Source organism: Cygnus atratus, chromosome 2 (genome assembly GCF_013377495.2).
Source record: "Cygnus atratus isolate AKBS03 ecotype Queensland, Australia chromosome 2, CAtr_DNAZoo_HiC_assembly, whole genome shotgun sequence".
Classification (NCBI taxonomy): Eukaryota; Metazoa; Chordata; class Aves; order Anseriformes; family Anatidae; genus Cygnus; species Cygnus atratus.
Window position 1 is genome coordinate 138,260,304 of NC_066363.1, and position 20,200 is coordinate 138,280,503.

The 20,200-nt window shown below is 36.0% G+C and overlaps 1 protein-coding gene across 1 annotated transcript in view; it reads left to right on the top strand.

Moving 5' to 3' along the window:
* Positions 1–20,200, top strand: part of VPS13B (vacuolar protein sorting 13 homolog B) — a 476,457-nt gene that overhangs the window by 315,959 nt on the left and 140,298 nt on the right. The gene's annotated exons all lie outside the window — the stretch shown is intronic.

Consider the following 20,200-nt stretch of genomic DNA (forward strand, 5'->3'; position numbering starts at 1 on the left):
AGTCTACCTAAGGGAATAGCTGGAGAAACTATTCCTTTTTCCTGCCCACACAGATTCAGCATGCATGTGAGTCTGGGTGGAAATGGGAAATGATTTAGAGAAGCCAAATTGCTTATGTTCCTCTCTCCTCACCCTGTCAAAACCCCAGAAGTTGTTTATATCCTGCTAATGTAGGTATCACATCATGCTCCCTCCTTTATTCCTTCCCAAGTATACGGTAAATAAAGGGTATTCCATTACCATGTTGAAACAGGAGTGATGTAGTAAGGAAATGCAATGTATCTTTCTCTTCCTTGGATACTTTGCAGACGCAGGGTCTCTTTTGGATATGAATATTATAAGTATGTACGGGAATATCTTCAATACTTCATGAAGCACTGTTTTCCCACTGTCAGCGGAATGGATAGAATCAAAAGATTTCAATGGCTGCCAAAAACTTTAATTTTGAGTTGACACTGTGCAGAACTGCTGCACTACTGATGTGGACCATGCAAGCTTAAATGTAATTTACTAAATTATTTCATTAAGCTTTTTGTTGACTACATCCTAAGATACATATTTATCCTTCATTATTATCTCCCTGGCATTATTGAGGTCTCCTGTAGTGAGTAATGAGAATATTTCTGGCTCAAGGTGGTGGTTCCCTTCTCATTAATAAGTTTTAAAACTGTACCTTGATTCACTGTAGTGAAAATCTTAAATCCAGTATTTTACTTGTTTACTCTTCTGTCCATTTGTTTCTTCACTGTTCTGCGGTCACATGTGCCTATATGAAGCTACCCCATCCTCTAATATATGCATATATATTATTATCTTCATAATGTTTCTTTAGTCAGCAGAGAGAAACATAATACACTGTATGCTGCTGTTTTCATCTCAGTGAACCAAGTGTGGAGCCCACACGTAACTATTTATACTTCACACCTGCTAATTATTTCATTGCAAGAATCAAAACTTAGCTTTGGTTGGGAGACATCTCTGGATGCCATTCTTTTTCTCGAAACAAGACTAAAGTCAGGCTTTTCAATGCATTGTCCAGTTAAATCTTTCTATATCTCCAGAAATGGAGGTTGAATTATGTGTCTGGTAAATTCCCTGTGCTCAACTACCCTCATTCTGGCGAAGTTCTGTGTTTATATCCACTTTGCTTGATGCAGCTATTAATCACTGCCTTTCAGTGTTTCATTTCAGACTAAAGAACAAGTGTGACTTCATCTTCTTCATAACGCTACTTTAGGTAACTGGAAACAGCAATTTGATTTCTCTTCACCATACTCAGCCTTCTCTTCTTCTGTCTAAACACACCCAGCCCTCTCACCTTGTCCTTATATATCCTTTGATACATGCTAACCACCTGCTAACCTTCTTGATGATTCTCTGCCTGCTCAAGTTTGTCAATCTGTTTCTTCTGCTATTGAGCTCAAAGCTAGAGACAGTACTCTAGATGTGAACTCAACAAGTAACTAACAAAAGAGAAGTAATCTCACCTCTGATCTTCTGGCTCTGCTGCCCAATAAGTGATTATCCTTCATCACTACAGGGTCATGCCACTGTCCCATGTTCAGTTTGTTGTCTAGTAGGACCCTTGAGTTCTTTTCTCTGCTGCTCTGTAACAGTTGGCCTCAAAACTGTATTTGTTGTTTGGGGTTGTTCCATCTCAGGTACAGGACCTTACATTTACCTTTGAACTTTATGAGGTTTCTGTCAAACCGTTCCTCCATTTTGTCAATGTCCCTCTGATTAACAGCCCACCTTTCAATGTATCAACCACTCCCCTCAATTTGCTGTCATCTGTGGACTTTCCCTGGGTATGTTGTCTGTATCACTGCTAGGGTCAATAATAAAAACATCAAACATCATAAAACCTTGAGGACAAGTCAATCTGTAACCAGACTTCAGCTAGACTTTGGAACACTTACCATTACTCTCTGATTTTAGTGGTCCTGTTTGGTTTTTACCCACCTTGTAGTCCACCCATTCAGTTAACACTTACCAGTTTGGGTAAGAGCATGCTGTGGAAGACTGTCCAAACTTGCTAAGGTCAAAGCAGATGACAGTCAGTACTCTATCCACAGAACCAATCATCTCGTGATAGAAGGCAATCAGGTTGTGGTCAGGCATGATTTGCATCTGGTATATTTGTGTTGTTTGTTCCTAAACACTTGCTTTCCCTTCTAGTACCTGGAACTGGTTTCTGTAAAAGGTTTGTTTGTTTGTTTGTTTGTTTTTCTGTCACCTTCCCAGACACTATTATGTAGCTGACTATCTGGTAGTTTCCTGGATCCTTCTCCTTGCTCTTTTTTGAAGTTAGACATGAGAATTACTGTTTCCAGCTGTCAAAGACTCTCCCAAACAGCACAAACTTTCAAAAGAGATAAAGAGAATCTCAGCAGTGGCACTGGCCAGTTCCTCAAACACCTCTTGTGTCCTGTCTCATTTTTTTAAGAGAAAAATTGAGCTGAAGTTATCCAACCTCTAAAGGTTTTCCTACAGTACTACAAATTACCTAGATTGTTATGCAGGTCAGAGTGATACACAGAACCTGGGCTCTGCTTCTCCTGCTGCAGTGTTGTTCTTGCATTTGCATTTAACGCATCCTTATTCAGCAAGGTGATTAATAGAAATAGCTTTAAGGTGTGTTTGGTTTTTTTATTTGTTTTTTCCCAAAAGTGCCTATTAGCTTTCCAGATTTAGAGCTTCTGGTTTGTAGCATGTGAGGATTCTCACCACTATTTTTATTAAATGCATAAACAAGGTTAATAGAATAGTAGAAATCAGCAAAAGAAATTGTATTTAGAATAATAGAATCATAGAATATCCCGAGTTGGAAGAGACCCACAAGGATCATCAAGTCTAACTCCTGGGTCCCCAAAGGACCACCCAAAAATTCTGACCATGTGTCTGAGAGTATTGTCCAAATGCTTCTTGAACTCTGGCAGGCTCAGTGCCATGACCACTGCCTGGGGATCCTGTTCCAGTATTTGACCACCCTCTCGTTTTTTTAATTTTCCATAGGAAGGTAAAAAATGAAATGGAGAAAGCAAGAAAGCTTGCAGTTCCAAATAGTATTGTATGAAAGCTGTCTTCCAAACCTGCCACAAGGTAACATGGCAGTGATTATTTTATAGTTGAAATGTATAGAATATTTTAATTCTAGAGAATATGTTATTATGTTTTTTTTTAATAATGCAGGTTTGGTATTTGTACATGAATTTACATTACTGAACTATTTGCATTAAGCATTTGTTCAGTTGTTTTCAAGGGTATTAAGAACCTATGCCCATTCAGTGCATCTCTTTGGGGACTCATGAATAAATGAGCAACCGCACATACAAAAGTATGTGAACATTGCCCACCGGAATTTCTGAAAAGGAAAGGGGAAAAAGCAGTGCCTTGAATTTCTTGAGATAGCTGACTGTAAAAGAAATCAGAGTTTTACTGAATGTACTTCTATCTGCTAAAATAATGAAAAGACTGAGATACATACCTGTCAAAAATTTCGTTGAGTATCTGTCAAAAACTGAACTTCAGTACTGAAAAGTGAACTGTAACAGGAACTGTAGGATTCAAGAGATGCCTAAAACTGTGAATAGAACAAGAATGGTAAATTCTTCACTTTTTTTAATTCACTGATACCACTTTAAAAACACTGCAGGGAAAATAGTGAAAGACCTCCTAGAAATACTTTTGAATTTATACCGATCTGACCGTGGCCAATGAATGTTGCAAAAATTCTTGTACCCTAAGGTGTCCAGCAGACTGAAAATTCTGCATTGCTAGTAAGGATTTTGCTTTAATTTATTTTTGTTTTTAAGAAAAAACAATCCAGCGTATAGAATACACAGTATCTAGTGACAAGGTTTAGAGAACTTTGAGGTCTGAATGGACTTTTGAGCACCAGGCTGGGGAGACAAACCGAAGTTAGATTGGAACTCACATTAGGAATGAGATTTTGTATGACACTGACTTAAGGCAATGACTGTCTGCTTGGCTTTCCTTTAGGCACACCCATTATTACTAATTAAAATAATAATCTAGATTGTGCATTTTTCCTTCAGGGAAGCTGTTCAACCCCATTTAAAGATGCTGTGTTTAGCATGTTTTCAGGAAGCCATTTTTAGAGTATGAGGTCTTCTTTAAAGCAAAAGTCAGAAGAAGAGATAGCGTTGTATTATTAGATATGTCTAATTTTATTTGTATCCTGATACTATCTGTTTAAACACAGTTATGCGTATATGGATAGTTATGGTTGAGTTGCTTTTAATCTTAAGGTAGGATAGAATCATGGAATAAATTAGGCTGGGCAGGACCTCTGGAGTTGATATATACAGTCAAGGTCTGTAGTTCCCCGAGTCTTCCTATTTTCCTTTTGTAAAATTGGAGGTTATGTTTTTCCTCTTCCAGTCAGTGGGAACTTCACTGGACTGCCATGCCTTCTCAGATAAATATGATGGACATATCACCATCTTCCATGAATGAATACCCTCTGAGCTCAGTCATTCAACAAGTTTTTTTATCAGTCTGGTTGTTCACCCATCCAGACCATAATGTCCTAACTTGGATGCAAGATACATTGTGTTAAAAGTGTTAAAGGCCTTGTCAGAGTTGAGGTACATGAAATGTCCTGGTCTACCCTTGTCCACATATCCGTCTGTTTAATCACAGAAGGCAATTGGGTGATCTGTTAGATACCTGCTTTGTGGATTCTGAGGCAGGGCTAAGCATGTCAGACAAAAGCTCATTAAACTTAGCTTTATTTATCTTTTTTGATTCTTAGCAATGCTTTGCATTTTCCCAGAGCCAGTAGTTTCTCCAAATGGAGGTAAATGTCCAAGTAAAAGCTATGGATATATAAGGATTGTCTCTTGTGCTGCTTCTTTCACCTGTAGGCCTCCCTTACTGATTCTTTCTCCAGCAAGGTGAGCACCCAAGGATGCCAGCTATGTGGGCTGTTGACAGCTCTTCCAGCAAGCAGCCATTTGCAACTAACCAATATTGCAAGAAAGACAACAAAAGTATTTGGGAATTCTGGGGCACTGATTTATTGGGAGGCAGAGGGTGGAACTTAAGAGTCAAATGCATATACCTTGGCTCTAAGATGACAAAGTGAAAGTTTTGGAGCTGTGAATCCACAAATATTTGAGAAGTGCAAACATCAAGGCTGAAATAGAATCATCTGGAGCTTTAAAAAGAATTATAGAGATATGGAAGGAGTTATATAGTTTGAAATGAAACACTGAAGTTTGAATGTTGGAAAAAATCTCCTTTGGTGTAGAAAGAACACTGCCACAGGATGTGACAAGATTTTCAGCTCAGGTCATTTCAGTGATTTTTCATATATTCATTCATTCAGCCCCAATAAATTTCTAGTTTTGTGGGTTTGGGTTTAATGAATTTCATTCGTCTGCCCTGGGTTTCAAAAACTATGCCACACTTAGTTCAAATGGGAAAAATTAGTGAATTGCGTTCTCTGAAGACTAAAAATCATTAAGCAGCTAAATCCTTTTTTATTAGATAAAGAGGAACGTCAGCATATTAAGAATGCCTGGGGCATGTGGATTTACCAACAGTAATTAGTTTTGTTATTCATTAATATCAAGCAATCATCATATTAAATCTCCTTTAAAAACAACCATATATAAAGAATAACACATGTCTATTTTTTGAAACCAGTGTTTTCAAGCAAATTAAATATTTATACTTTTTAACAAAATAAAAAACATATTTTAAGGGGGCAGGGATGAACCACATCATTAAGCAAACCAGAAATGGGGGTGATCTTTGATCTATGTATGTATTCTGCCCAGTATCCCACAGGAAAACAAAAACAAAAACAAACAAACAAAAAAATCCTTTAAGTCATAAAGCTCTAATGTAACATTCTTTTCTTCTTTCTTCTTTCTTTCTTCTTGGTCTCCTACGGTCTGCTCTCTTTCAGAAATCCATACACAAGTGTCTTGACTTCCAGTAGTCTTGACCCACTTTTGATATTCATTTGCAGATCACCAGTCTTTCATTACGTATATTTCTTCTGGTTTAGAAATTAAGTGACGAAAGCAAGGATAAATACAGTTTTGTGTTTTCTGACAATATTTGACTTGTGTTGTTTCTCACACAGGAAGAAAAATTCTTCCGAATATGGTAATACCTTCTGTAGATTTACTTCTGAGCTTAGGCTACAGTGAAAAAACACGTCTGAACATTTTCTTTGGTCCTTACTGGTTTCATTTGCAGATTTGTTCTTATTCAAAGAGTGTTTTTTGTTTGTTTGCTTGCTTGCTTGCTTTCCTGTATCATCCTTTGGAAGGGATAACATACTTATTCCTTTTGCACCGTATTAGTCACTGTTTTTTTGGTTGTTTTATTTTGTTAATTCTAGAAAGCACCATTACAGTTTTCTAACTCTGTCTTCCTGTTTTTGTAAGTACCCTAAAATTTTACAAGTACTTCCTTTATCATGTTCATCAATACTGTTTGAACTTCCTGCACAGAATTTAGAAACAAGCTAATAGAAAAATTTCAGGCCCATTAACAGATGAATATGATTGAAATGACTATGTAAATATAATTGATATAAGGTACATCATATAGAACTGATATAGTAATGGCTGTTGTGGGTTAAACTGAGGCTCATTGAGCCCTATGTTAGCTAATGCCTTGGAAAGAATAGAAGAACAGTTGCATTAATTATGCATCCTATAATATTTTCTGAGTAATTTGCAGCTCAGGCACTTGCAGAGGTACTGGTGATGTCTTTGTAATTGATAGTCTTCAGAGTTGTGGTTTTTTTTTTACTCATGGATTTGCCCAGTTACCTTTGAAACTCTTGAAAAAATTAATCACCTGTAATAAACTGTAGCAAAGAGCTCCCCCCAACCCCCTTTTTTTTCCTTTCCGATTATCACGCATCAAGTTTTTATCTTAGGAAAACAAACAAAGTACCAATTGATAACGACCTCTGTCTTGGTAGAAATCAAAGAGCACAGAATTACTTTTGAAAAGGGAATCTACTGCTGGTATGTTACTCCTTGGTCCCTCAGGTCTCAGCTGTGAAAGAACTTCAGAGAACCAGCAGGTTTCTCAAAGCCCCTTCTCTCAATTGCACCTAACTGGGGCTCACGTCCAGAGAGCTTTCTCTTGAATATTTAACCTGTATGATTGGAAAGAAAGCAATCTTTTAATGGCTGATGCAGAAGGAGTTGAAGAGCTTGTTTGTTCTTCCTTTTTAAAGGAAAAAAAAAAGGGGAGTATCCATTAGGCAAGCAAGTTTAGCATTTACAAATTTGGTAACTCAGTGTCAGAACAGTGACATTCCTGATGACTTTGGAGTTTCAGCTGAATTGTCACTATTATATAAGTAATGTTTCAGTTGCCTTTTTTGTGCGTGTAAATGAGGACATACCTAGGAAAGAGATGGAATGTAGCTTTTCAAGGAACTGGATTTAAGCAGATTGAAAGCAGGTGGCTATCCACATTGTATTACAATTTTGGCACATCGCTCATTAAGAAAACCTATGCCACTGAAATTAATTCACACCCAACAGATGTTTGTACCATAAAGGGATATGACCTGCTTGACACCAGTTACTGGAAGGAAAACATTTTTCTCTTGATGTTTTGCATTAGGTACATATTACACGTGTCTCACATGCTGAAAATAGGACTGATTTTCTTACATAAATTTTACGTAAATGCACATTCATTCCTGCTGCTTAGTCAACATTGTTAATGTTTTATAGGGAAACGCAGGGGTCTCCAAGAGTGTGTGGGTTCATGTGGCAGTGGATGTTGCATTCAAAACCAAATACATTTCTGTTTCTAAGTCGATTTGAAAAATCTTAAGCTATATAATAAAATTTTGTCTAAATTTTCCAGTAATCAAAATCCAGCAATAATCTAATGAAATGCTACTAATTTATCTTTTTAAAATATCACGGTTATAGTAAACATTTTTTTGGATCCCTGCCTTTAGCCCATGACTATATGCACATGTATGAACATTAAGTGTAAAATTTCACACAATAAGTTATAATCTATTATCATAATCTATACTTGATTATGATAAACTAATGGATAAGTTATTAAACCATCAGGTAATGAAGACCAGAAATACAGTGAGCTTACAGTTACAGAATCCCAGATTAGTTGGAGTTGGAAGGGACCTCTGGAGATCATTTGGTCCAATCTCCCTGTCAATCGATGTCACCTAGAACACATTGCCCAGGATGCCCATCCAGACAGGTTTTGAATATCTCCAGAAAAAAAGACTCCACAACCTCTCTGGACAACCTATTCCAGTGCTCTGTTGCCCTCACAGTAAAGTGTTTTCTCATAATCAGCTGGAACTTCCTGTGTTTCCCTTTGAGCCCATTGCCTCTTGTGTTGCTGGGCACCACTGTAAAGAGTCTGGCCCCATCTTCTGGACACCCTCCCTTCAGAATGCTATACACATTGATAAAATCCCCTCTCAGTCTTCTCTTCTCAAGGCTAATCAGGCCCAGCTCTCTCAGCCTCTTCCCATATGACAGATGCTCCAGTCCCCTGATCATCTTAGTAGTCTTCTGCTGGACTCGCTCCAGTAACTCCATGTCCCTCTCATACTATAGAGTCCAGAACTGGACACAGTTGCCTGTTCTGATGTGTTCATAGACATCTGACCTTTAGAGTGCAGCGGTTATTTTTCAGGTTTTTAGACAAATGGGAAATTTCATTTTGTGCATTTCCTCCCCCAGCCAGCTGTGGCAGCACAATGGTCTAAATCTGAGTTTTAAATAAAATTAAGAATATTAGGTTCAAGACATGGAAAAGCAGTAATCCACTTAGCATTCAGTCCAACACAAAAAACTCATGTAAGCAGCTCATTTTTTATCAAAATAAAAAACTTACAGCAATGTCATTACGTGTCTGGCTGTGAACATTGTTGTTCATTTTCTGAAGGGAAGGGAATGAGTGCAACGATTGCCTTTTTCCTGTTTTGCTGTTGACTCGTACCAAATCATTCCTATTACTGTAGGAATCAGCAGTATTACAACAGATACATTTTCAGCATAGTTTCATTCTGGATTTCACTCTAGATATGAAGTGACTATGCGTTAATCTTTGGTGATATATGCTAACTAACATACAACGTGTGCCTTGTACATGTTTTAAGTACTTTACAATCTTCTGTGAGAATCGGTATGTATCTATAATTTAGAGTATTTATTTAGAGTATGCCTTTACTTATTAACAGGTATTTTTATAATATACTCTCAGTGTTTGAAAAGGCAACTGGAAGCTACTGGTAGATTATTTGAGGATTATTTTACTCTTGATAAAATGCACCCATACTGTGAATAAATGAGAAAATACTGCATTACCATTCTAATTAGGACAATTATACTCTAGTAATGTATATTGTTATATTAATCTTTCTAATCCAGGTCTTCTGGCGCAAAAAAAGACCTATATATTCAGTTTCTCCCCTTAAAAAACATGCAAACAGAAAATTACAAGTCTTCCTGTGTGTAATAACTTTATGTTCATACCAATAACTTCGGAAACCTGAAAAAATTAGGCCTTGATTTATAAAAGCTTTCTTTCTCTGGAAGTAGAGCAGAAGTCACATCCTGAAATTATTTTTGATTACAACCAGCAAATCTTTCCTAACATAGATGACCACCATACTGTTTTTTCTTCTCTGCAAAAACATGGGTACTACTTCACATCTGCTAGAGAGGATCTCTCGGATTTCTTCTCTCTCTGTTTTTACAGTTTATAAAATGGGAATATTGACCTTGAAATTAGGCCAGTATTAAAATATTTCAAAGTTTTTACTTTTATTTACTTTTGTTATTCTTAAAAATCTGTTCTAATAAGTTTTTCAAGGTAGTCTTGAAAGCTGAATTTGTAATTTTGCTCTTCAGGCTTAAAACAGAAGATCTCTCCTAGTTGCTTCTTATCACTGGTTTATCTAACAAAGCTAGACAACAGTTTAATACATTTTGATTTGACAGTATTCAGAAGTTTAATATTTGCTTTTTGCAAAGACATCTGAATAGTTAGTATAATTGATGAAAGATTGCAAAGAACATTTAATACTGTTAATATGCTGGAAACTAACTCTGTCACGGTCATCTGAGAAAGTATTTAGAAGAGAGTAGGTTCTTTGCTGCCAGCTTCTCTCAATAAAATATACCTTAATGATAATATCTTTTATATTATGCCTGAATTTTCCTTTAAATAATTCAAACGATCAGAATATGGATCTCAAAACCTACGGATGTACTTCAATCTGGTAAACTGCAGTTACTCAGCATACCGTAACTACTACTACTAAATGTGAATTTGACTCCCTGATTCTACTGACATGAAAAAAAATTGTTTAGTAGGGCTAGAGACATTATACTGATGTTTGTTAGTTTTTATCAAAGCATTACAATTAAAAAGAGAGTTCTGAAACTGTGTTTTGAACACGGTATGATCAAAATGTAGTTGTAATTGATTAGCTCTACTAGTGAAACAGAAGAGTTGACGTTGCTGTAATTCTGGAATATTTTATTATTACTACATAAGCAGCATTGTTTTAAATAATAAGGATTTTTAGAATCCTGTTTAGTGTACTGATCAGCCTACTATGATCTTCTTAAGTGTCAAGGGCTGTTCTTAACTGTCTCCTTTCAACAGTTTAACATTGCAGGTTAGAATTATATTAAATCATTGCAGGTGCCTCATCAATAAATTATCAATAAATTAAATAACTTAAGCCAATCCACTTGCTGTTATTTTTTCCCAAGCATGAAAATGTAGTTTAATACTGTTTTATCAATCATAATGCATTTGATTTCGTTAAGGGATTAACCTATTCATCAGTATACATGGGTTTTGTTGGAGGCCTTGGGTGTACTTTGATGGATTAATATCGATACTGGATTTGTTCCATTTTAATCACTAATTAAGGTAGAAATAACCACTGGAACTTTTACTGATTTATGAATTTAACAAACTCTAATGAAAACTGGTAGATTGCCAAAATCAAGTTTACAGTATTAATTGGAAAATAGATAGGGGTGCAATTTCAGGCAAGTAAGCCCTGTGAAAGAGACATGTAATCAGCATTAAAGCTGAAAGAAACTGAATTAAAACTGATTTGGACAAATGAAGAGGATGTCCTTTGGAAAGCTGTATTAACAATGGAAGCAGCCTGGCAGGTGTACTAGCTTTTCTACCTTTTTTTTTTTTCCTGATACACAGTTGTATAGAATCCTTGACTGAGGTGACAATGGAAATCACCATAACTAGAATTAACTCAGACTATAAGACCTCCTTCAATTAACTCATCTTTGAGGGATTTTAAAATGTTCTAAATGTTCTAAAATGTTCTAAAAAGTTATTTTCTAAAAGTAATAAATCACTGATAGAGAATCCATTGTCATCATTCTTAATCTTTTCCAATAATTAATTATTCACCTCTTTAAAATGTGCATCTTATTTCTTGTTTAAATATGATAATCTATTACTCTATAAGATGAATAATTGCTGTTAATGCCCAAGTATCAGAAAATAGGTGACAGTCTGTGTTATCTCTTTTCCCTTTTGTCTGGAAACCACATTTGAAATAGCTAACTATATTTAAAGCTGGAAGAATAAAGAGAAAATACGCTGAATATATACTGGCTTTGATTATCATTGGAAAAATGTTTTTCATCTGTATCGAAGAATGAGGGAAAAATGCAGGGGAAAAACGGCATTTAAGCTGTGAAAAAAAACTTACTCTTTTCCAAATATTTGACTAGATCAAATCCTGAAGATTGTTGAGCAACTAAAAACATCATTAAGCTTAGTTAGGAAACTTGATTTCACTGGAAGTTCTTGGTAAATAGAAGGATTAAGCATGCCTCAAAAATAAAATGCATTGTGGTGCTCTGTTTTATGCTTTGTTTACGTAAATATAGGCAGTCGTCAAATAGCGACTCTGAGTTTAAACTTTAAAGGTGTGATTTCCAAACGGACTGTATTTGGTGGTTTATAGTGCAACGTTGTAAAGAGCACTGTAGACAAAAATAATAAAGTAGTGATGATTTATGTGTAAATCTTTTTTTTTTTTTTTTAAGTATTTTAATATTCTGTAAAGAATTTCATGCCTGGTCTCCAGTGTTGTGTTTTTACTTATTTGTAAGCCCTAGCTTTATACTCTTTTATAAATTCATCTTTGATGTACAGTAGACCTATTGTACTGACTTATTCATAGAGTATAGTGTATTATTGCAAAGAATATTGCTTTGATCTCCTTGACAGTTTTAAAGTATGGACACATATGTGGTGTATGATAAATTACCTGAGGAGTAAAGAACGTTGCTGCCTTTACATAATTATTCACTTTTTTAGAATTAATATATGCCAAATTCTTACAAGAAGAAGATATAATACCTCCACATGGAGAACAGAAACAGAAGTGCTAGGAAAAGAAATACAAATATAACAGTGACTTGTAGTTAATGTAATATTTGTACAGTGATGCACCTAAGGTAATAGGTGCAATATTAATAAAAGGACTGTATTTCATCATGAGGGAATTATTAACAGTTTCTTATATATTCTTAATAGTTTAATATTCTGGTTAATGTCTCTTAATATAAATGGTAACTGCTTTTACTGCTGAGTAATAGAACAGGTGAGTTCTCAAGGAGTTTATTTCTTAGTCTGGCAAATCCATTTCCTGCTGTCCATCACTTACCACCTGGAGATTTTTGGCAAGAGAGCATCTTATTGTCGTGCTAGCATTTAGAAGTAGAAAATACAAGGACTTCTCTTTGAAAAAGAAATTAAATACAAACCAACACTCATCTTGGTCTGCTTCTGTATAGGCATGCATGGATAGCATATCTTACAGCAAGTCAGTATATCTTATATTCCTGAATTAAACATGGTCATTGAGGTCATTACAAACTATTTTTTACACAAATTACTCCTCGGTAAGCTTCAAAGTAAGGCTAGATTTCTGGAAAAATATTAATTTCTCCACAAATAATGATTTTGCTTAAACTTACCTTAAAGAGTGTTCCTAATTAACTATCTACATTGGAGGTAATTATGAATACAAAATTTTGTACCTTCCCTGAAGAACATAAAAGGTATCTTCAAATGCTTACTTTGTCTTCACGATATTTTTATGAGGGTTATGGCTCTAGGAGAGAAAACAATTATACTATTGAACACAAGATGCTTACATATTAACTATAAGGGAAATTAAGAATCTAAAGTCTTTTGCAGAGGATGTCATCTAAATTTTTCACCCAGTCTTTGTCTTCTACCAGCATATTCTCCCTGTTCCCTCTCTCCCTGTTTGCCAGGTTGCATAGTCTTGTTTGTTTATTTTCTGCTTGCCTGCTTCAGTAGGCTACAAGCCTATACCTATCCCACAGTATCTGAAAATCAAACAGGTAGTTGATATAATAATAAAAACCAGCATAAGCTATTTCTTGAAAGAACCATAGCCAGATTCGTCATCTTTTCCATCCATCTTTCTTTTCGTATTCACAAGTTTTTAATTGCAGTGGTGAATGTAGCACTCAACAATCAACTGTTGCAAATATGGAAATACTTGCACACAGAAGAAGTAGAGTCCAAAAAATTGTCTGTTTTGGAGCCCTCTCAGACAGACCTCTTGTGTTCCACTATTTCTGCCATTAAAGCCTTAGCAATGAAAAAAGCTTCCAAAATTCTTCAACATATTTGCTGTTAGTGTAGCTATGTCTTGTTAGCAATTAGAATATCGTAGATCCCACACAAACTTGTTTAAAAAACAAGAAGAAAACTTCTTGTTCAACTTGAGGAGAAACCATATTTAACTATTGAGATGGTGAAGGATAGACTCTAGTGTACGGGTGAAGTGGTCATACAAAGAATGACCTGGGACTGAAATGTCTGCTTGGATTTTTTATTCATAACAGATCGTATCCCAGGCATAATTTGCATTCAAAACCAATACGCCATGGACACAAGTTGTCATTGATGTGGGGGCAGTGCTGAGCAAAAAGGGTGGGAAGCTGGTGTGGACAGATCGTTGTTTTCTTTCAGAAATTCAAGGCATGACCTGCTGATGTTTTCTGCTTTTATGATACCTGCTTCTGAGTGTTTAACTTTTGAGCACTCTGTCTGAGGTACCCAAGCACTGGCCTCAGCAGCGTTCATCAGCCTGCCAGATGATATTTTGCCTCTAGACCTGGCTCTTGGCCAATCACTCTGAGCAAACCCCACCAGCAGATGTGACATGTTCCATAAGGCTCACCCCCACACTCCGATAAATTGCAAAGACAACCCACCAGCTTCCTGAATAAATGATATTAATATGAGGGGGGAGGGAAAGGGGGAGAAGTATGGCTCTTACATGGCTCAGATACCGAATCAAAATCACCAGATGCTTCAGTGAGTGATAGGCAACGTACTAATTACAGCAAACTAATTAACTGAGGTCTCCAAGAAGGGGAAGGCACAGAAAAATCACCTGGAGCAGCCAGTTTCTTTCTCTCCTAGTTGAATCAAACTCTGTACTGATTGATCGTTAGAGACAATGCAGTAATATCTGCAGAAGATATAAATCATCCGCTGTCATTGCAGATTAGGCTTAAGAAAGCATTTCTGATAAATTATGATATGCTGTAATATGCTGGGTCAGGAAGTCTGGGAGAGTATCCTGAAGAAGTATTTCTCGACACTTGCTTTTCTTATACTTCTTTTCCCTATGCATCCACATATGGCTGCTGTCAGGGAGAACAGGAGCCTAGAAGGACCTTTGGCCCCAGTGGGGCCATTCCTATGTTCCCTTGTAGTTAATTTCTGTTTATGGCTCTCTCATCAACTTTCTGTTGTTGCTGTAACTTCACTGTACCATAAAGCACATGATCAGCAGGAGGTTTGTACAAAATTGCAATTGACAATTGCATCTCACATAAAAATTGAAGGAATGGTAGCTAATGGAGTTTATAGCAGTCTTTCTTGCCTATTGTACTTTAACAGAGCAAGTTCTCTTGAGTAAAGATCAATTTAATGAAACTTTACTTGAGGTTATCAATGCGTTACTGATGTGAAGAATAAAAAAAAATCAAATAGTATCTTTTTTGTTGGTGTTGAAAACAAACATAATTTTGTTTTCCATTTGTATTTTGTTTAAAAATAATAACAATCAGAAAACTGGTAAAACAAGTTCCAGATAATACTACTTAAGAAGCCAGACAGCCAAAGTGTGAAATGGCAGATGCACATGTTGCACAGATGTGTTGACTGGTTAGTGTCCTTATGGAAAGCTTGTGTAATTGAAAGTATTTTTAGTATGTTGAAACTTTGAGAAGTTGGCATCCTCGTTTACAAGCTTCTTTTGAAGAATCTGTTTATCTTTTGCCTTTTGATTCCTGAAGTCTAAGGTAATCAGTGTTAGAGAGCCAAAACAGCCTTAGTTTCTGTATATTGTATAGATCAGACGAATTTAGGTATGTCTTGATAGTCACAAGTGTGTTGGCACATAAAAAAGGTAATGTTGAGTGAAGATAGCTTCCTGAGGGGTTTATAGTCTTTTTTCGTTATACGTTTGAAAATTGTTGCAATGACTAGAACCAGAGCAAACTTTGTGTATGGTAACAGTAACATCCCAGAAACAGTAGGTATTGAAACGTGAAGCCATAAAAAACTTCTCAGATAGTTTTGTCTTTTTCATAGTTTGCACATTATTTATCAGATCTCGTATACCCGCTCAGTTTTGCTCCATGTGTTAAGCTTTCAGTGCTCATTTCAGGGAAAGGGAGATCATGCAGCATGTAACCCTATATCTTTGATATGCTGAGGCAGTCCCCAGTATCAATACAGACTGGGTGGTGAACTGATTTAGAGGAGACTTGCAGAGAAGGACCTGCGGATACCAATGGATGAAAAACTGGATGTGAGCCAGCAATGTGTATGTGCAGCCCTGAAAGCTAGTCATATCCTGGGCTGCATCAAAAGCAGTGTGGCCAGCAGGGTGAGCAAGGTGATTTTCCTCCTCTACTCTGCCTTCATGGGACCCAACCTGGAGCACTGCATCCAGTTCTGGGGTCCCCAGCACACGAGAGACATGGGCCTATTAGAGCAGGTCTAGAGGAGAGCCACAAAAATGATCAGAGGGCTGGAGCAACTCTCCTATGAAGAAAGATTGAGAGTTGAGGGCGATCAACCTGGAGAAGAGAAGGCTCTCGGGAGACCTTATAGAGGCCTTTCAATATATTAAGTGGGCTTATAAGTAAGGTGGAGAAAGACTATCTACCAGGGCCTGTAGTGACAGGACCAGGGGGCAGCGGTTCTAAACTGAAAAAAGGTAGGCGTAGATTGGATGTACAGAAGAAATTTTTTATGGTGAGGGTGGTGAGGCACTGAAACAGGTTTCCCAGAGAAGTCGTGGATGCCCCATCCCTGGAAGTGTTCAAAGTTAGGTTGGACATGGTTGTGACCAACCTGATCTAGTGGAATGATCTTTTCAATGATTCTATGCTTCTATGAGATGCTTTTTTGGTTGGTTACGGTAACTGGAGAATCACAAGTTTATTGCAGCTGGTTAATATGTTTAATTGATAATAAAGTTGTTGGCGATGATCTCATTACTTGGGATGTGGGACTGCATTTTTGCATGAATAATTTCAAAATGGTGATACTTATTTAATGTAGCTTTTTTTTTTTTTTCGTTTTCACTATAAAAGTTATAGTTCGGTTACAAAGTGTGAAGTTTAAGATAACAGCTGTAGGAAACAAGGTAAAGAGAAAGTTACAAAATTTGGATTATTTAGATTTGAAGCGGTTTGATGGAGGTTCTCAAACAGTTTGCCATGAGTTAGCTTAAAATTTAAGCTTGATGATTCTCCCTATGTTTATTTTGTGGGTTTGGAAATAATGCAATATTCCCAGAAAATCATTTTCTCAGATAAGAAGGATTGCAGAAGGTTGTAGATCCTAAGCATGTACCACAGGGAGATATCCAAATTAACACCAGTGACATAAATTGGAGCTAAGAGATGTGTTAACACTTCCTTTCATGTGTAGTGAGGTCACTTCCACATGGTTATAAATCCAGATTGTGCCATGTACACCCCACAAGAATTTGGGAAAGAGAATCACTTCCATAACCTAAAGGGCCACAAAGTTTTGATAAGGAGGAATGGCATTTCATATCAAACTCAAACAGAGCATTGTTCTTAGAATGTGAAAAAGGAGAACTAGGAGACACGAAAATCCATTTTACTGTAAATATATCTTATCTTTAGCTTGCATCCTAAAATTACTAGAAAAAAAAGCAATGTTGAATTGTTCCAAAATAATTCTTGCAACCAAAATGGCTGTATTGAAGAGATCTTCACTTATGCTCAGATTCTGCAAAAAATAAAATTTAAGAGAAAAACATGTTTTGTGTTCTCTCTTTGAAATCTGAAACTAAGAAAATTTTTATTTTACAATGAAGTATCTGTTTAACAAGCATTCTAACAGGTGTAATTCAGAAAGATAAATAAATACATGGAAAAAGATAGAAATTAAATTTACAAAGTCAAGAATTGTTAGTATAGTAAAACCAAACTTGAAATTGTGGATTCAAAATTTATTTATTTTCTGCTAGGAAAAAAACTGTTTTTTTCTGACTGTTTTTGAAGTCCACAAACATACAAATTCATGGAAAAAAATGGTGTGTTGTAACCCATAACATTTTAAACACTGAATGATTCAGGACCAGTTTCTCAAACAATTTTCTTAATGTTTTGTGTGACTGCGTAAGGTGCTAAGATGTTCATGCATACCAAGATCTCACATAAAATATAGCTGGTGGTGAGATTTACCCAAAACAAAAATCTGCAAATAAGTTTATGAATAATAGGCATGCTTCCAGATCTTCCTTGTATCCAAGGAAGCATCAAAAGCACTCCAAAGCATCAAAAATGCTTCAAAATCAAAAGGGATTTCATAGTATTAATGAAATGAAAAATACAAGTATTTCTTCAGAACACTAAGAAGCTTCTTATCAATAGCATTTAAAGACTTCCTACTTTTTTTTTTTTGCCTTAGTCTATGTTACTTGACTACGTGAACCATACCCTATTGTCTCTGCTCTACGGATTATATTTCTTTTGTCTCATTCTACCCTTAACAGGGTAGTTTAAAAAAGAGAAATGTTCTGTCCAGTCTCTTTATTAGATAGCCTGCCTAGCAATATTTTGAACATAACTTGTGGATATTATTTTTATTATCAGTAACTGAAATATTATTGTACTTTCTTATCAAAATAAAAATGTTTTTAATAACTAAATGGTATGTGAAGTTAACTTAAAACTTTGCTGTTCCAGATCATTTAATGTATTAACCAAAAAATCTGTAGTATTCCTTACAGAGTTGATAAAAATATTGCTATGAAATAGGTCCAAAATTCAAACTGTTCCTTAAATTACAGAACATGTGGAAAAACCCTCATTGGTTAACTTTGTTGCTTTGTTGTTTAAAAAAAAAAAATGTGTATTATGATAGTTCTGCCATAAATCACAAATACAGTTGACAATAGCAGGTCAAGGGAGGTAAATCTCAAAATGTCAAAAAAGAGTGGACAACATGGGCTCAAAATCACCACAAGCAGAATGTGAGAGAGCATGTGCTTGGACTTTCTCACACTATGGCCAGTGAATGTGTCATGGTGATGATTTGCTTAATCGTCTGATGAAGAAACGAAAATTTGAGTGTTAGGTCATACGAAGTATGACTGAGGGCTCTGCATTCTTTGATCCTTACTAACCTTCTCCTTTGAGTCATCTAATGCTGGTATACAGGAGGATTTGACTCTGTGACAACATTACCCCTTTAGACACCGCCAGTTACAGTTTTTTCCCTGTATGGAACATCACCTGCTTGTTAGTGTGGAAAACTTGATTCTTGACATTAATTATAAACACATGGACTCTCTTAATTCTCTTGATTTTAAAGTGAAATAATGGTGGTTGTGGTTTTTTGTTTGTTTGTTTGTTTGTTTTTGTTTTTTCTTAAAGGGAAAGCTGAGGGATAAAAAGAGAAAGGATAGTGGAAGCCAGTAGAGAGCTAATTAAAGTAATTCTCAGTGGACAGTGAGCAGTCTCAAGTTTTGAACTTCTTTGAGAACTTCGAACTTTCCTTTGAGAGAAGGATCCTCACTTTTCCCTGACATTCCTTCATGAGAAACAGTTTTCTTCATCTATTTGCGTTTGAACCTATTTTTAGAACTATATGAAGCTAACATGATCCCTCTGTGTATCAGGCTTCCGCAAATAATATGTATTGTTTTGTGCTCTTAACCAAATTTGAAAAGCGGACTAGAAGTTTCCATGTTCATTTTTTATCTGCTTTGTGAAAATCAGGAAAGGGATGGTGAGAAATCATACCAGGTATTGCCACTGAGCAAAAGCCCTTACTCAGTAGCTGGCAGGAGACACTGCTTGGCCACTTGTGTGCCTTGTGTAATCAGCATGGTCAGCTTGGGATAAATATGCTGCTTAATCTCATACTGATTTTCATAAGGCCAGGATTTCACTTTAGTACTGCCCTGTATCTTAAGCAATAATCTTTTGTAATTATGAATGCCTTCTAATAGGCATAATCTTTCAGCGTATATTGCTTTTAGTCATATTAGCTGCCTTCCCGCTTTTTCAATTTTTCTGGCCAGCTGTAGTCTGTTTTCATATTCAGGTAACGCTGCATCATCTGAGACAGCCTAATGGAATGTTACATCCTGTAACTCATCCCGGAGATTTTGGCAGGAAACAAATGTGGTTATTTTCTCAAAAACTCATGTGCCTGTTCTAGTAGAAATTCAAGAACTTTTCATACAGTTTTAAGAGTGACAAGACTACTTGTATGAATATAGTTTCTTTTTTATCAGTAGTGGGTTTAAACATAAAAGAGAATAGCCTTCTATTTATTTAAGATCAAAAAGATGCAAAGATGTTCAACAAGTCCAAATTATTACATTGGATAGAATTAAGTGTTGTTTACTGGTTCCTCTCATGTGAATTTGCCAGAGTTTGAGCTGCAGCAGTATCCTTGGACCATTTACAACCAGTTTTATGCTGAGCAGGATTAGCTATCGTATTACAGTTTAATAATTTCTATAATGTTTTAAACTAAAAAAAATAAAAAATCCATATTCCTTCAATTCAGGGAATTGCCAATGAATCAATCTCATCTAAATCTG